The sequence below is a fragment of the Diprion similis genome, chromosome 8 (genome assembly GCF_021155765.1).
Source record: "Diprion similis isolate iyDipSimi1 chromosome 8, iyDipSimi1.1, whole genome shotgun sequence".
Taxonomy (NCBI): Eukaryota; Metazoa; Arthropoda; class Insecta; order Hymenoptera; family Diprionidae; genus Diprion; species Diprion similis.
Genome location: NC_060112.1, coordinates 18,032,085 through 18,051,379, shown reverse-complemented (window position 1 = coordinate 18,051,379; position 19,295 = coordinate 18,032,085).

Sequence of the window (19,295 nt, the reverse complement as noted above, 5' to 3'; positions counted from 1 at the left end):
GCTAGTACAACCAAACGAAGCAGGCTATAACATCGTTAGGTCTACACGCACTTCCCGACTACTTAATCCGGCTTGCGGTGACCAAAGTGTGCCAGGCGCCTAGGACTCGTCGATATCCATCAAGCTCCTGCGGAACGGCGTCTTGCCTTGGTGCTCGAGAGGTCACGCAAGTTAAACATGCGCCCTGAGCCCACGGAAGCTGCTCGGCTTCTTGCAAATCCTTATACATTCGTATCGAATGTCAGGGACGGAAGGCGACTGATTGAAAGGTCGTATGGTAAGTGTACCAATTATTGGCCCTTTTATTTTCCAAAATTTTGAATCGACGGAACAAATTGTGAACTTCTCGATGCCTAAGGCCAATTTCTAGAGAGTTAGACACTGCTAATTAATTTTTTGGTAATTTTGGAACTAAGGCTCGATTAGATAAAACCAAAAAAGGTGAAGAATTGGGTCAAGATCAGTAACCGGTGTACTTATTAACATAGATCGACCTTTTCGGGCTCGTTTTTTATCAGGCGGAGCTTACGTCGGTGGAGGATATTCGCTGGGGATGCGTCGACGGTTAAATGGGTGTATTTTTATTCATGAAAGCGCGGAAGACGGTCTACAAACTGAAAGGCTGGATGCGTTATCTCGGACCGCGAAGCGCCAATCCTCCCAATCGGTGTTTCCGCGAACCTTGAGAGGAGATTTTTGGCTCTCGGTTTCCCGAATCACACCGGCAATAGATCGGCAGTTTATTTGCAAATTCAACGCTCTGCTTATCCGGAGAGACGCTCGCAAGCTATGCAAGCGATTTCGGCTCTGAAATAGTACACCACGTGGCGTGGGGGACGTAGAGATGAGGCGATAAAGATTCGACTTAGGCGAGAGTGTGCGTCGGATGTTATCCAGCCATTGTTGTCTCGCCTTATTCATTCTTCGATCGACGTTTCATTTTTACTTATTGACACTCAGCGTTATAGAGTGCAACGACTCGCGTTTCATACTTCACGATCGGTGTGATTTACTCGCAGATTATGCACCTTGAATCATCCACCTTTTTTCCTTAAGTTAAATCTATTGACAAAAAGACACGCATGATATGCTGCGACTATTGACTACATCTTTATGTATATAATATTCATGTTCGTATGTATACTTTTTTCGTTCTCTGATATATCAGTTGAAGATTATCATTCTTTGAATAGGTTTTGAATGCGGTAGTGCATAACCGTCTGCAGCATTGAATGGTTTGTAATTTGAAGTTTCCACCGCGTCTAGACAGTGTCGTAATTAATTAATTTTGTTTATTCAACTCACTACCGAAGCGGTGTTTGAGGTATTTCACACGCCACTATAGTTCGATAAACAATTCCTTATCCCCACGGCATGGCACCGTTATCATTACTCCTTAGCACGTGAAAAACTTTAGCTGCATTTTTAGCACCGCAACTTTATCAAAGTTTGTTTTTTCATCCTGCAGGTGTACACCTGAACCATTACAGCCACGTAACGCCAACTTTCGCATCTTGATTGTCTCGTGAAACAACAACTTTTGCGTTTCGTGCCTAGGACATCGTAGACGTGAATTAAAGAACACGCGGCCGTGCAGGAAAGCGGAAAAGAACAGAAACAGGCACCGTCAGACACGAACCGATTTTGAATTCTCGTCGCTTTGTTACTGATTATCGATGAAAAATAATTTTCCAATCTTTTATCCCCAATAAAAACCCTCGTATCATCGTGTTCGGGGAACACTTTTACCGTCTGGGCCTGACGTATCGCAGGATCTGAAAACAGAGCAGATCGCGTCTATCCTGATCCGTTTTCAAGTCAATATTCTGATCTCTGGCTACTCGAGGTTTCAAGCTCTGTTTCTCCGATTGTGAGGATGCTAGCCGCCTGAAAGACGAAGCTTCAAGGACCGGATGCCTATGCTTTACTTATTTCAATGCATCTTTGTATAATAATGAAAGCTACCAGGAACTCCAGTCGGCACAGGTGTGTGTGCACAGGTAGATACAGATTATTACAAGTAATGCAAGCACCGCCGTTCCGGCCAGGAATGGTAAGAAGTATTTATTTTATATCCTAGTTTTTATTTACCACTCGTTGCCGGCTATGTGCGGCGATATAAAAGCCGAGAATACGACGAAAGGGGAGACGCTTCAGGAAAGATTTTAATAAAGATGTCTGCAGTCGCTGCTCTCTTTAGTCAACGAATTGTGCTTCGGGTCAATTTGCATGAAATGATTATTTTACAAATATTTCTATGAAATTGCAGGATTTCTTGGAGCACGAAAATTTATATCACGACTGACAATTTGAACTTTACGGTGTCTCGGTGCAGGAAATAAAAACCGGCAAGAGCAGAGTCTCAGGTCCGGAAAGGAAATGGATCAACTTTTATAACCGTACTCTTGTATACGTATACCTAGATGCTTGTACACGACGTACGATCTGTGATATTCGCTCCAATTTCGCAGCAGCGATTCGACTCCTTTTATTCTTCCGTCGAAAGTTCACTCTGCGTTTTGTTTCGTTCTACCTCAATCCATCGATCGACTTGCCAGAGTGAAGGTGAACTTCTCTCTCCCCCTCACTCTCATCTCTAATCTCTCTTTCTTTCGCTCAGTCTCGTGAAATCTCGAACGATCCTCAACTCGAACTTCGTTTTAATTACCAATTCTCAAGGAGCGGATTTCATTTAAATTCTCCCTACCTTTAAAATATCTAATTTCCCTCTCCGGATAATGATTAATTAGAGTTTGTTTAGTAAAACAAACTGCGACTCCGTAGCCCGGGTCAAGATTCAACAGGCATTTAATTCTCAGTCAATATACAATGTAAAGACGTACACTATCCGTATACCTTACAGGCTACACGTATAATAATTATATTTAAAATGCAGCAGTAAGAAAGGTGTACATGGGTCGAGTACCTATCTCGGAGATCACGACAGTAATTATTAAGCATTTTCCGTGCGCAACTTCTGGCAGAGATAAAAAGTAACCAAATAAAGGTATACATATTATACAAGTTACGAGACGGAAAAATTCCCATTTATTTTACGATTTCTTTTTCTCTTCATCGGAAATACAGAGAAAAGCACTTCCTCGGAATGCCATCCAATTTGTGTCTCGCCTGTTCGTACATACGTCTGTCTATATATGTATGTATATATTACATATATATATATATATATATATACAATGTATACGTACATGAATGACGCAAAATACCGTATACCTCGCATGCAGGAATTCTACAAGTCCACCGCGAAGATTCCTCCACCCCAAACACCGCCGTAATAATAATTTGAGCTTGCCGAGTTGTTGGAATTAACCGCTGGATGTAAATCAGTCTTGAATACAGTCCCGCACTCCACTCTCGGAGAGTATTTCATACCTGATTTATTACCAACAAGGGCAAGATATCAGAAATATAGATCGCTCATGCTATGCACACACCTACAATTAATGATCGAGATCAGGGATGCCTACATAACACAAGCTGACTGAGACCTCGAGTGCTTTTTGTACGATCCAGGACCGACCGATCGCAGAGATATGGATCACCAGACTATTCATTATATTCATATATTTCACATCATATTGTCCTACACGATTTCGCGAGGGGATACTCGAACTTTATACAGGTAACAGAAACTCGGGATCCGGAAGAATGATCAGGCAATTATCCGTGCTTTCATCGCCTTTTTTCCACATCCCATGTACCAGGATACAGGAGCTGGATGGGCTCTGGGATAAGGTGCAATTTCCATTTACGCGCGGGGTCGCGTAAAAAAACCATGGAAGACAAAGATAGAGAGAGATAGATAGAGTGGGGATGGGGGTGGAACAGTTTTTCCGAGCTCTCCTCACCTTCGGATTCTACCTTATACCCTCGATGTCGGCAGGTATCGTTCATTCGTTACAATAGCGGTGGATGGAAAAACCTGCCTCCTGCACACGAGGCCGAGACGCGTAGGTCTGCGACACCTGAAACATATACGACGACGTCCCCAGGGCCGTGTTAGGTTCGAACGTGCGCCGCCGTCTTGAGGGGCGAGCACCCCTAATCCCGGGAATTTCGGGGCTTCTCCACCGCCCCGGCAAATGCCAGCCACCACCGAGGTTAGTCCTCGTCCTCATCCTCGTCCTCGAGCTCGGCGACCTTCGCTGTTCTTCAACCCCCGCCGCATGTATATCCTCTCCCTCCGTCGTATCACCCCTTGGAAAATATTTATCCAGGGGTGATGACGGGACCGTGGACCACGCGGAAGACGTCTAGAACAGACTTTTCCTCTAACCCTTACCACCCCGAGTTCCCCTCCCCTTCAGATTACACGTCGGAGTCCCGATTTTACGAGCACGTACAACGGCTACGTATTATCAATATATCGACCTGCGGAACTCAAGCCTGCTGCATTATTATTATATCGCTGATTGCTGTTTGGGTGGATATTGAATTCCAAGCAAGCCATTTGACCAGGGGTTGAAAATTCGAAATGAAAACTGCAAAGAGATCGACTGATTTCTTCGTTTCATCGCCTATACAGGCAATCGTACCGGGACAACAAATCCGTCAAAGTGCGGTCTCGTTGTCAGTGCAGGCTGTGTTAATCAGCCTCCAGAGACAGGTTAACCGCGAGCTTGTAAGCCCTTTGGGGTGCTTTGAATTTATTTCGAAACGGCAAGCGTACGCCGCGCAACGACGACTGACTTTGATCAGATTTTCATCCGGCGGTGAAATAATAATCAGTATGGGTTCACGGCTATTCAGGGGTCGCCGTTTATAGCGTTGAGAAGGGTCGGCGATGTCGGTTTGCGCAGTGTGGACGTGTTTGCGCGGTTTGTTACACAGGTAAAACACGCAAACTCACGGTTATAACCAAGAGCCGAGCTTACGGGCACACTTTCTGCCATGATTGTCTACCGGTGTGCAAAAACCGGTCTGTCGGAGCTCGGTAACGTCGGGGGTACACAGGAAAGCTACGTGTACTCGTGTAACGCGGTGATACAAATACGTGTTCCCACTCGCTTTGAACTGCTTAGCAGTGGTTGGGCATAGCTTGGTACAAATAGAGCTATATATATATGTATATAGTTATAAGTTTAGTTGCCCAGAAAATGCAGGCGCTCTCGGCTAAACGTTATAACAGCCCTGCAGCGTTCGCTAACTATATGTATGTATATGAGAAAATCAGTGCAAATTCACAAACTCGGTAAGCTTGTCAATAGTTTCGGAAGAGAGATTTTTCCCGCAAAGATTTAAGAACCAAAAATAAGTTAAGTCCAACAAAGGTTCAGGCCTTCTGAAACTCAGTTCGGATCATTAATGAACGCATTTTCAGAACTCCAAGTACCAAAAAACTGAATCGACAAATACGACAGATCCAGGATTGATCACTGCGAGAAACAACAATCGATTACCGAAGAGCGGAAGTTGAAACGAGGGTAATGAGAGATGCAAGGATGGCAGGTGGGGGTTGAATTGAGTTTGCGAGTTACACGGCCTCCTTCTGTCCTGACGGCTCACTGTTTGCAAATTTATTACAAAGTTAGCTGCATGAAAGGGACTCGATGGTCGGAATCGAATTCGGAATAGTTCGGAATATTGGTATGATATATTCATACACTGCAACGACAAACACTTACTCCTGTACGGTACACTTTGTCATGTGATCCTAATTGAAAATGTATGTACTTCGGAATTTCGACGTGACTCTCCTCCGGCTGGAAGATCAGATTCGTACCTACTGTCAACGCATTTCACCGACTCCTTAAATTGAGTCAATTTTAATTTTTTTTTTTTTATCGTCATCTCATATCCTGTATACTATATACTATCAACACTTGCTGGAAGACAGAAATGGGAGTAAAAGGATTTGAGCACCGCGGCGTATAGACGTCTGGTGTAATTGATCAAGAAATTACGACTTCGTAAAGTGAGATTAAGGATTGCGCTACGAAGAAGTCAAACCGCGACTGGTACACTGTACCTACGAGTAAAAGTGGGTTAGCCTGTAAGTAAGCTGCAGTTCGACCGATCCACCGTCTTCAGATTCAACTTTAGTGTCCTACGCTATAAGAAAATTGCTTGTTTTACGATCAAAGCCGCAAGAGATTGCGGCCCGTTGCTTCGGACTTTAAAGAAATAACGTAAGGCTGGTGACCCTCCTCCTGCCCTTGTTTACAGAATTAAGGGTAGGTATCGAGTAAAACCCTGCAGGTGGATTTTGCTCCTTCGGAAGCTACTTAAACTTACAAGAAGGGTATTAGGCCTCTGGATCATGGATTCTGCTCAAACTTCTAGAGGCGATACCTATATGACGTGAATTTTTTACAACCTGATCTACTGCAAATTCAACAAAATAAGACCAATCGGATGAAACTACACCCCGGGAGTTGGACATTTTTGGCAAGAAATATCCCTAGAAACTTCGGACGTTGTTGGTAGAATTTCTCAGTGTACGGCGGTTCAACTGTTGATCCTGTTGTACAAGATGGCGGTCGCGGTGTGTTTAAATCGGTGATAAAATCTCGAGCAGAGTAAAGAAAAGGAAAAATAAGAAGGAATCTTTTATAGCTCTGTGAGAACCGCCTGTTCGTTTTCCCGGGTATATAAGGTATAACGTAGCGTCGATCTTCCGCGAGGAGGACACCACGATAATTTACCTTCTGGCGAGAGAAATGAGACGTCCCGGACAACGTCGCGTCGCGACGCGGAACTGAAGCCGAAGCCGAGGAAGGAGAAAGGAGGAAAGAGGAAGAAGTAAGACGACCGCGCCACGTCGGAGAAAAAAGTTTATTACACTTTCCGAAGTTTTATGTCCTTTAATCTGCGCAACGTCCTCGGGGAATTGTTTTACTTGGACCTTCTTTGCTCCGCCGGCTACGATGCCCGCAGGTATGTCATGTATAAGGGGGTGGGGGTGGGTATAATAACGCGAGCGAGCTGCAGGACTCGGGGGGAAAAAATGACCTGTCGCGAATCATAGACTCGACCATATAACGACCGCTCCCGAAAAACTTTCCGCGTTCATTTATTCTACATGTAGGGATACTTTAGAGATACCCCGTTACTGCATGGCCAGACGTCTACCCCTAGCTCGTGTACCGTCACTGCGGGCTTTCCCGTTATTTTCTAATCAGCGCTCGAAGCTTTTAAACCTTTCAACTCTCGATAGATTTCTCCCGCATGCAACCTCGTTACATTCCCGATCCCCCTCCCTGTAGAATGATGAGAAATTTCATCAAAAACAACGCAAACTGCTCGCTCAGACACCCATTTCGTAATTACGTCTGTGGAGGAGGGTGAACGCGTCGAAAACGCTCGTTCGAATACATCGGTTTCCCTCTAACTGTGCGACGGTTTCACTTTTTTTTTTCTCTCTTTTTTCACACGTATAAAAATTGACGTCCATCTTACTCGGCAAGTATGAATTTTGATTCGTAATCAAATCATGAAGACATAAGCTGAACTGCGGTGTATTGAACAGAAGTCCAATGTTGATTTGAAAGTGCTTCGAGTTTAGCGGCAACTAATTTTGTTCTTTTTCGATTGCTTCAATTTAAAAAAAAAAAAAAAAAAATGAGGTCGAGGTTGGCAAAAGTTTTTGAGACACGAAAGATGTTCATCGGTTGACGGCGATTCTCCCTTGGGAAGTGACGCCGCGAAAAGTATTCGCCCCGTAGTAGGTTGAGGGGTGGCTTTAATGTGCCAAGACAATTTCTAACGTTGGAATCGAAGCTTTCGATAACGCATTGCTTTCAGAGGAAGTAAGTCGGTTACTCGCCTGCGAGAGTATTACAAATGGTAGGAACGCAACGGGGCGATATTATTATATACACTTCTCGCGAATGAATTCAACGAGGTTTTGGATTCGCAACGTGCCATTATTAAATTTCACGTGAAATATACCCGCTTCGCGACCCAATTCTATATCTACAACCGCCATTATAACCTTCGGTTACAATCGGCAAAGATCTTTTCGCCCGGGCGAAAACATCGAGGGTGTGGCTGCCACCGAAATGCGAATATCACCGGCAAAACGCAGGCCAATTCGGACTATTGACCGTAGATTTTTCACCGGTAATGGAGGACGGTGAAGACCTCGCACTGTGTGCCTATGTACGTCATCGAAAAGCGAGACAGCCGAGCTATTCTCGCCTGTACGGGTCAATAAGTTACTTAGTTGCACCGGCAGGCAGAGGGCGGCGGGGGTGGGATAAGGGGGCAGTGAAATCGAATAAGATCACGTTTTGCATAAAGGACTCGAGACCGGAGTCCGCATGAGAGGTATTTTCCCGTCCTACCCTTCCTTTCCCTCACTTTCCATTCCTCTCCTTTCTTTGTTCCTTTTTTTTTTTTTTTTTTTTTTATTCCTCCTTGCCTCCGTTCCGCGACCGAATTTCAATTCGATTCTGATGTTGCAGAGCTCGACGATACGTATCGCTCAAATACATTTCGTACACCCACTCGTGTGTCACTGGTGCAGAATTGATTTCGGGAAAACGGAAGGAAAACTGCTATTTCTCTCTTTTTCCTGCTCTTTAAAATCTGCATCAAACTGATTCTGTGTTAAATTCTCATCCTTTTTACTGTAACGAATTAAGTTAGTTATAAGCATAGTTTTTTTTCTCTTTCTCTGTACTCATTTGTACTTCAGGGCCACCACCCTTCCACAATAAAATTCTCTCTCTCTGTCTCTTTATCTCTCTCTCTCTCTCTGCAGGGCGACGGGTTACATTATTTCAGGCTTTTGGCTCGACAGGATGGAAATGAAATTTTAACTAATTGATTATTGGAAAATTAGTCGGTGCCCATCGGAGGCCGCTGGGTCTCCGCCTCTAAACCTCCAGAGTTTCGAGGCTTCTATACATAGATTGAAACGTACTGCCTGCCGGATTTTTCGGGAAGAATAAAACACACCTGGCACCCTGCGGAGCCGCGCGAAATATCCCGAGGGGCACGTTCATCCGCTTGCAATTATATACATCCGAGCGATTTTCCACCATTCTTCGTTTCAGTATCGGCATCGTTCATCCCGTTATCTTCATCGCCAAACAGAAGGGCGAATTCTAATTGCCCCGAAAACTATAATCCCAGGAAATTATATTCCTACAGCCAAGTGCTTGAGCTGATTTTCAGCGAGTACCGAAGTTGGAACTTACGAAAGTCTGTTCAAATTTATTTCAGATTCAAGATAAGTGGATCGATACCTACCAATTGATCGTTCATGTCATATAGTTGCGTTGGAATCGTTAAAATTTTTGGCAACAATAATTGGCACTGATCTGACAATGAATGTATTTTCGTGGTATAGAATTACAGACAAAAGCTCATAATTAACTAAATTTTTCAGTTTCAATCCCCGTGCAAATGGTTACATAAAAGTATCATATTTCGCGTGACGCAGCAGCACTCGGTGCATCAATGATTGCGGGTCAGCCTCTCGAACCTGATACGAAATCGATATTAAGGCGCGGTTGAAACTTTCCGTCGTACAGACGAGATACGGGGATTTTTTTTCATTCGGTAGAAATTTTCGTTTCTTCTCGTCTTTATTGCTCTTTCTATATCTTTGTTCACATAGGTCGCCAAGTTTTATCACTCGCGTTAGACAATCCTATATGAGAAAAGCAAATAAAAAGAAAAACAATTACTTAGCTTTGCTGACGATGCACAATATCTCACCGCACACACTGCGGATTTCTTCGCTGATATTTGCACTCACTGATCACAGCGTTACGTGAGAGTTATCGCAAAAAGAACGCGCCGGTAGCTCGACGATTTTTCTAAGACGTTTCAAAGTCAGACGTCTAGCTAAGATTGTTTTCCCGAGGTCAAAGCAATCGATGCTCGATACTTAGAACAGTTGGAACGATTAAAATCCTTGTAATCATATGTGATAATAAATAAAGGTAATGCGCGTATGAATAATTTACATACACTGCAGTTATACCTTGAGTTTTCATTCGAATTTTATTCGCTGATTGCAGCAATTTGTTACCGAATCTCGCGGTTGAGACCGTCATCAAGTTTATTATACAGGAGCTGCACTGTACAAACGTAATGAATTCAACTCACCAATGATTCTATTAAGTGATTAACGCAGTCGACCTGGCGTGTGATTTTAATGACGTCATTATATCCGTACGTGTCAGATGAATTCAAGTATTTTTGTTCGTCCGGGTATTCAAGTTTCATAGGTAAAAATCTACGTACATGTGCAATACAGTCCACTAAACCCAGACATTGTGAATCGGAGCCCATTATCATTGAATATAGATACCTAAGAAGGTGTGAGAAAATTATTCTTTTAGCGTTGTGAAAATCGATATGAAAACCGGTCTTACGGAATTACGAATATGATTATAGTTTCTATAACGAGCGATTGCATAATTTTGTAAAATTGCGAATATAACAATACAGGGTGCGATAATTTGCGGTCATAAGGAGCGCATAAAGCGTAACAATAAAAACGAGGCATCGGGTAAGCACGATATTTCATGGCGATAATTTCCTCGTCTGTTTACATCTGGAGCGGAAATGAGTGTACCCTTGGCCGGGGAGAATATTCTCGCGGTAATTACCAGCAGCGGGCGTGAAAACACGTAGTACAGCTAGAGCCAAGCGAATTGCCATCTTTGCATTGAGAGCCAGGCGGACTGGAATCGGCCCACGTGGTAATAACTTTAAACGAGTGACATTAAAAAACAGTACCCACCCCTCCCACCCCGATTCGGGTTATAAACGATGCGCTTTAACGAGGTGACATAACCGCCTGGCTGAGAACATGAAGCATGGGAACGAGAGGAGGCGAGAACACGAGACCCGCCGACCTAGGAAGGCCAGCCGACTCCAGGATGCTAATCGGGCATTGTTGTTACTCCTACTCGAAGAATTAATCCGTTCCTTGTCTTTCCTTTCTCCGGCAGACACGCAGGGGTGGAGCTGAACTCGGTGTACGAGGAGAAAGAGGCGATGGTTAAAAACGACCGAACCTCATCGCCCCGCTTATCGCCCATCGTGGAACACAATGTCTCTGGGACATTAGGAACAAACCATCGACATATCCGAGGAATAACTGCGGAGAGATTTACCGATCAATTTGCAATAGTGAAGGGTGTGGGGATGAGGGTTGATAAGGAAGTTGCACTCAAGAGTGATTGAACTTGTTTAAAGTACGTTGAATTCACAAGCGTTTTCTCTCATCCCCTTCAATCTCCTTTCTAGCCACCCTTTAGAATGTTTCGTAATAATTAGATGCTCTACAGACGTAGGGTTTGACCTGCATTCACTGGAGTCAACCTCTAGTGTAGAGAGTAATTGTGTTTTGATGAATTCCTGCAGGTATAAAAATTAACCACAAAAATGTGAATGGACTTTTGGAAAACCATAGCTACCGAAAGGTGACAGGGAAGAGACACAGAAGTGACCAAAGACAGTCGTTGACATCTTTCACGAGGAAAATAATTCCGCACACGCACATCTACTCCTTACAGTTATAACTGACTTTAAACATGCGGTGAATTCGTGGTGATCGAACTTGCCACGCGTACAGGATGTCATAGACACGTGTGTAACACGTGCGTGGAACTCGTGTGGACGTACGATTATATAAGCTTGTTCCATATCCAGCTGCGCTGTATGAGCACGATGTGTATTTAGGTAGTTGCAGAGCGTCATGGCTGCGCCTCGTTATTTCACGGTAGAAAAAATTAGGAAGAGTAAAAAGAGACACTTACACGCGCCGACGATACAGCGTGTGGAACACTCGGTTCTGGTGGATTTCGAAACTGGTGAAAACTTGCTGAAAAATGAAAAAGCGGTGTTCTTAGGATTCCTGAAACTTTTTCGAAATCGAATTCTGTGGGATTTTTTCGACTAGTTGGGAGACAAAGAACTCGAAGAACATAACCAGAACATTTCAGCATCGACGAATAAGAAATACAACAATATTTCTCCGTTTTTCGAATGAATTTTTAAAATCAGGAATCGTATTCTATCAAAAAATCACAAACTCAGAAATAAAATTCCTTGAATTTATTCTACTTTTCTGACTGAGAATCTAATATTTCCCTGATCAATACAACCATCAGAAATTGAAATGCCGAGGATCAAACAGGCCACTTACTTTTACATCTGCGCTGAATAAAAACTTTTCCTGACCAGTAAGAAAATCCCTCTGCCAATTTCCTGACTTCCCTAGTAAATTTTAAATTCGTTGACATTTCCGGTTCTCCAGGTTTTCCAGCTTCTCTTTGACCGCGGCTACACCCGCGCCTGTACTTTACATATTAAATATTCTCGCGCCGCTCGGTGTATACGTGCCTTAATTTACATCACGTACGTTGTAAACATACATCGCGCTCATATGTACACATCAAACACGTTGCACGTGTGTACAGGTACTGCCCTTTGCTGGCTGAAAGTTACTTAAAACAACCGAGCAGCCTGCAGAACCGGGATAACTCGCAAGAAAATAGACTACCAGAAGCGGAAGTGGAACCTTTGAACTTCCCGCGGTCTTTCAAGATTGATTTCAAAAAAGAGATAAGATTTTCTCACCTCGCGCGTGACAATTACGCACGAGCTACTCATATTTGATTTTTATCAATTCCGTTTTCGCTACTCTTCTTTCTCTGATTCCTTAATTCCGACGTGCCAGAATCGAAAACGTAAAGTGGAGTCGCCCAGCTGAACCAACAGCGGATGAACGGACGACGTGAGTGACGTCGGCGGGTAAAATTAGTGACTCTAAAATTAAGGGCAGTGTTCGAAAAGTCATATTCCTGCGCGTTCGAGGTATATAAGTTATATAAGATAGTATAAAGGACGTCAAAACAGCAAAGGAAACGCGACGGAGCTGAGCGTAAGTGGTTTGCGTTTCGAGAGCCGATAGCGTTAAGCCACAGGCCATGCAACAACGCTATGTACTATACATATATTGCCATAATTCGCCATAAATTCAGACTGGAATTTAGTTCGCAGATAACAGACGAGCTCCACGGTCTTCCCCGAAGGCCTCCTGCAGACGACTCGTTTTCGAAGTACTACCAACGTACTACCTGCAACGGTGGGCACGTCCTATCCAACTTCCAAGTAATTTAATGGGGCTCGTCTCCAAAATTTATCGCTTATCGTTCCCCGTCCTCCGGCAATTCCGACTCGACGGAAGGCTCGATTATAATATCGACGTTTCGTCGGTTCTGCAGTGCAAGCCTTCGCCCATAGACACTCTGCAAAGCTTTGCCGCATCGCTATTCGTCTTGGTGTTACATGTGGATGGAGAGTCGCGTCATTCCTGTCGCGAAAACGTGGAGGTCAAGCCATGTGCAGCGGGTACCGCATCGACCCGATACCTCAACCAGGGAGAGATTTCGCGAACCCAAGTGACACTCCGGATTCTATCGGCCAAATCGATCACCGAGTTCTGCACTTCCTGCGCCACGTGCATGGAACCAATCGGGAGTACAAAAGGACGCGATTTCACTCGGCCGAAGAATCTTCCTCTCGAAGACCTCTCGAGTGATCTCGGTATATCAAATATCATTCGAAATGATTTTCTAACTCCGAAGTAGTCGTGAGAAATGATTTAGGATTATAGGAATCTCCTTGTAATCTTAAGAAATCATGGGAAATCACTTCATCAAGGTAAAATTTCTTTTTCAAGTAAACTCTCGTAATTACTCTTTAAAATGTAAGCAATCGTGAAAATGTTGCAATCATGTTGTCACTTTTTTATCAGCCAAACACTCCTTGTACGTGGCACCCGAAAACGAGCAATGCAATTTGAAAAGGACAAATCTTTTGCACAATTTTCTGGATTTCAAGATCAATATTTTTTTTCCAGCATGTGTAGATTGAAGAATGAAATATTTTTTTGATCAAACGCAGTGTCATTTGATGCGGTAAAAAGAGATTCAAGAAATAACGATTAACAAATTTATCTTTCGCCAATATTTTTCAAAGTCAACGAATGATTTTTCTGTTCTTTTATTGCGTGTCATTGATAGACTGAAAATAGGTAGAATGAAATTCAGTTACGTGTTTTTCTCCCATGTCGATAAAAGCTTTTTGCTGAAATGACAAATGACTAAGGTTTACGAAGGAAATTACTGAGGAGCAGAAATTTGGGTTTTACTACGTGATAAAATGACTGAAACTTAGGATGATATATCTGCGATTATATACGGAATTTACGATATTTTAAAACAAAAATTATCGTCAATTTCTCATCAGTTCGTGCAACGCATATTATAATATGTATACTTACTTACCTGTAATATTATGGACAGCATAGGAACGACGCGAATGCCAGATTTAACGGCGTGCGAATTCCTGGCATCGTGGCTCGGTTCAATGCGCCACGAATTACGGTTTTCGCATTTTTCCCGAATTTCGGAATTCACCTAAACTCCGGCTAAAGTACTCACTAAACGACGAACTAAACTATCCAGAATATCGGGACATAAAAAAGAGACTCCAAATTTCCAGCCGGAATGTTTCGCAGGTTTTACACAGCCGAAATTCGATCTTCGTTTTTCTTTTTTCCCAACTTTCCCACTCGATGATAATAAATTGTACCTGAATTGTGACACGCAGTTTAGAAAATTGCTAATATTCTTTTACATGCTTCTTTGAATTTTCTCAAATTTCGAAATTCCCGTAACCGTCTTTCCCGATTCTACAGATTTCCCGGGACCTACCAAGTCCACAAATATAACTAAAATGGAATTCTGCACCTCTGAAACCGAACGTCCCGGGCATTCAATTTGGATAACGGTCCCAGGTGCGTCGCATAATCACCAATTAAACAACGTACGCATTACATCAAAGATGCATATATACACGACGAAGAATAAACAAACTTTCAATCGGTTGCTCAGCAAGGAGTCGATGAAAGTTTCTAAAAATATCCAACCATCTCTTCACTCTCAGAGTAACAAAACTTGTTTATCCACGCAAGGGTAACCCTCCTAAATTTTTTACCACCCGCTGAGTAGTTTTTTTCGCAAAAAATGACGAGAATTTTTTAGGGCCTAGATAATGCTCTGGGAAAATCAGAACCTTTCCATGATCCATGGGATCGGGCGAAAATCATGAATAAATCATCACTCGTGTATAAATATGTGAAACACGAATGAGGTGTCAGAGGTTTTAAGATCTTTGCTATAATTCACTACGGGTACCGAAATGCAGCCTATCGCTCTTGTTTATTCAACGTCAAATGTCAAACTTAAGGGGACTCAAGCTGAGCCGGATGCTTGGCCAAGCGAGCGTTGAAACGACGGTCCAAAAATGGACTTGCATTAAATAATATGTATAAAAACTAGCGTTGTTTTACAAAAGTTAATCATAACGGCGACGAAAATTTCCTCGACACAATGAAAGCCGCGATTTCCTGCACCCCATTCGATGATGATGATGATGAGTTAAATTAGCCTCGAGTGATGCGTAATTCAGCAACATTGAGGGGTTCCACGCACAAATGCCAATCAGGACATGTCGTGAAATGCCAGTAGCAGGATAATTCCGGGATCACTAAATGCAGGGATTCGTTTGACGTTTCGCAATTTTCATCGTTACCCTGCGTGTATTATTATACACAATAACGACGTGACTAAAATGGCGAAATAATGTTATCAAACAGGAAATTAGCGTTCGGCGGAACGATAATTGTGGGCGTCGATAATCGGCGTGATTCAAATCGCGGCGTTTCGGTTCGACGCGAAAACAAAGATTGTCCGTTTCACCAGGTCCGTACGTCAAGTCGGAAGAGAGAAACGGGCAAAGCCGCGGCTTGATTAACAGCCGAGGAATCTCTCCTGTCTGATCAACTGTCGTGGTTTTTCCATTACTACGCGAATGGGAAAAGATCGGGAGACAGAGAGGAGAAGAAGGTATCGAAACTCAACGAACACTTGCAGACTCGGCACTTTTTCCTCTCGTTGCCGCTGGTCGTATAATTATTTCGAATCTAGGCTGACTATATATTCGTCTGATTCACGAGGGCATTTCCGGCGGACATTCGTTATTTAAAAATAACTCGAAGCTCGAAATTCGGAGAATTCAAGGTTGATATGTGAATTCCTGATCGATTCAGGGGAGTCGCGATCATGGTTTTACGAATCCAAAGAGGAAAAAAAATTTCACAGGCAGTTGACGTTGCGATACTACCCTGAAAAATAGCGGAAATGGTACCAATAAAATAGAAATACCTTGAATGTGAGGCAATGAATTTTGAAATAATATTCAAACGCAGCAATTGTCCGAATTCTTGCTGAATGGAAATTTGATAGGCATAGAATTATTGACTGTTCACATTTTAGGTGATATATGTATACTGCATGATCTATTACGATCTGATACATTTTGAAGAATCAAGAACGGGTACATAATCAAATATTGGAGCTTCTTAGTGGCTGAACCTTTGCAGAGGTACACGGAAGAAATTCCGGGTATCGGACCGAGAAGTCCAGAGTAACGAAAAAAGTTCATTGGCTTTGTAAATCCGATGGGATTCGCCGAGGGATTCGATCGATCCTTCTGGAGAACGAATACGAGCCGTGGGTGCAGATAATAACTTAATTTTTAAGCACGATCGAAGAGTACGAACTGGTAGGTGTAACTCCGTTCAATTTTCATAAAATTTGTGAGACACTTGTCGGTATAAATGAGGCAATGTCCATGAATTTGGTTAAAATTGTAAATTAAAATGCACTTTCGTAAATTCTTCCAGATCGAAGATCGGGAAGAATTTCAGTGATCGGCGTGAAGCGCAGTTCGGAGCAGCGAGATGGCGATTGTGATGGAAACGAGGATACTTGCTCTAGGATACACACATACACACACACACACACGCACACACACACAAGTCGAATCGAAGATTCGCGTAGCGCGAATTCCGGGAACGTTGGGTTAATTTTTCGCGCTACGCCACTGGGCGCCATATTGATCGAGGGGATGGAAAGAGAGAAAGACGGAGAGAATACGGGGTGCAAAGAGAAAGAGATGAAGATAAAGGGCGGGCGAAGGAAGAGAAGGGGAAAGAGGACCCTTACGTCTACCGCCACCAACCCTTGGCTTCATGCACCTACTAGCATTGCAGTTGAAGAGTTTTCTCAGAAGACGTGCCGGCACGCCGGCTGCATTTTTGCTTCGTTTCTCTCCCGGTTCCTAGAATTTCGTCTTTGCACTCCGGTCGATTTTCCTCTTCTCATCTACTTTTATCCGGATTTTTTTCGTATAGCATCGCGTTCCGATGACCGCACCTTATTGTTTCGCTTAAAACGCGACGGTGTACCAAAAACGAATTTGGTACCTTTCCGCAATTTCATTCGGTTTCATTTGTTAATGGAACCAGCGGCACCTACGTGCTTTGCCTTCGTTACACCTACTCGGGGAACTTTTTTACCCTACACTAACCAGCCATTTAACGCCTCGGTTACCAACTTCTCTGTAAGCTTGCCGTGCGCATACTTAGAATACTTATACTCCTAATTTATCGCGTTAGGAATTAGCTGCAAGCCTGACATCGAAAAGTGGCGATTTGAAGGCCAATGATACCTCCAAAACTGAAATCGAGAGAGTCAAATTTTGACCCAAGCTCGATCTGGTCAATCCTCAAATCGTCACCGTTTAGCCTGCGGCAATTGAGACACGGACGAATGGTTTGGACGGATAGATGGCCGATATAAATTACCAGCAATTAGGGCACTCCTTAGACAAATTGGCGCAGCGTTTAACCGAGTTGAAAATATTTGCTGCTAAATATAACGCGAGAGGCGGTGCTGCGCGAAGAACGGGAGGAAAATTTTTTCTCATTTAACGGGCGAAAGCTTTTGCGAAAATTGTAACGCTCCGGTTGACGGTGGAAAGTGAACGCAAACTTTCGCGGAGATTATAAGGGTCCAGATACTGCACGAGCGGTATAATAACACCACATGACCCGGGGCACGATTAAATCGCCAATCCTGTTTTCGGTGTCTGCTAATGAAAATTTCGACGATATAATATTCAGCGAAATTCTGAGTCTACGGACGTAAGAATGCCGCAATCGTTGGCGAATGGATCAGGCCATTTTGATTTTTTATTAAGAAAAATCGATGTTGCAGTGAAAATAACATCTTCATCTCGAAAGGCAGACTAATCAAACCTCCAGGAATCTCTTTGGTAAATTTCTATCAGAGTACAACTACTAGCTGCAATTGCGGTCGCGTAGTTTGGCCGGTGTGGTTCACCTCAATAATTCGATTCGAACAGCCAAACAATCCCGTCGAATCAGTCGGCTGACTGATTGTGAAACCCGCGACCTGGCGCTAATTGAACTGGGGAAAAATACGCTCGAGCGATAAGTCCTCCGGGCAGCCGCGGAATTATGACGATGTGCAAAATATCATCGTCTGCAGGAGCAATTCACCAGAAATGGTAAAAGCGATTTGAATCTGCAGAGTGAACTGATTCCGGATAAACTACACCCTCTGCCACGCCAGTGCCAAGCAAAGGACAAGCGTTGATAGCCTCGTACAACGTATGAGGTAGCATTGTTCCATCGGCATAGCCATTACGGGGTACGTGGACCAGGCATCGTAACTTCGTTTAGCAGCCACATAGCCACGAGCCACTATCGCACGTGGTTATTAGTCACGGAATATCGCGGGTACTCGCGAAAATAGCGTCATATATCGCATCCCGTCAATTTCGGTACGAGAATGTAAATCTCGAGCATGTAGGTATCAAGTGCCTAAGTGCATTTTCCGCAATTATACTCTGTCAAGATGCAGTTTTAATTGACTAAGAGTTACAGCCGATTCGCTGTCTAATTCTTGTCCTGCACGGAGAGAAGAAAAGGAACAGAGTTAACTGGAAACTGTAGGAAAGTGTACGTGGATTACGAAAACTGCATATTTTACTACAAATCTAGCAGACTTTACTCTGTAGACAGTGGTTTACACTGATTCCATAGTAAACTCTGCATTTTACGAAGTTATATATTTTACAAAGAAAACTTGATGATCCCCTCTTTTCCTACAGTTTTCAGTAAAATCTGTCTTCTTTGTTCTCTGCACGAAAATATCGTCCAAAAGTCTGTCAAAAGTCAATGGGCGAACTGAAACGACACCCGACAAAAATGTCAAGAGTTCAAATCCGGTCGACCTTTCAAGGCGGAAACACTGCATCGGAGGACAAAATCCAGCTCCTATGCTGAAAATTGAAGAGGAATCTTGCATGGATGATGCAAGCAAGTTCGAGCTTTGTTCTTTTAGCTTTATGCGACGTATCGCGATGGATACATT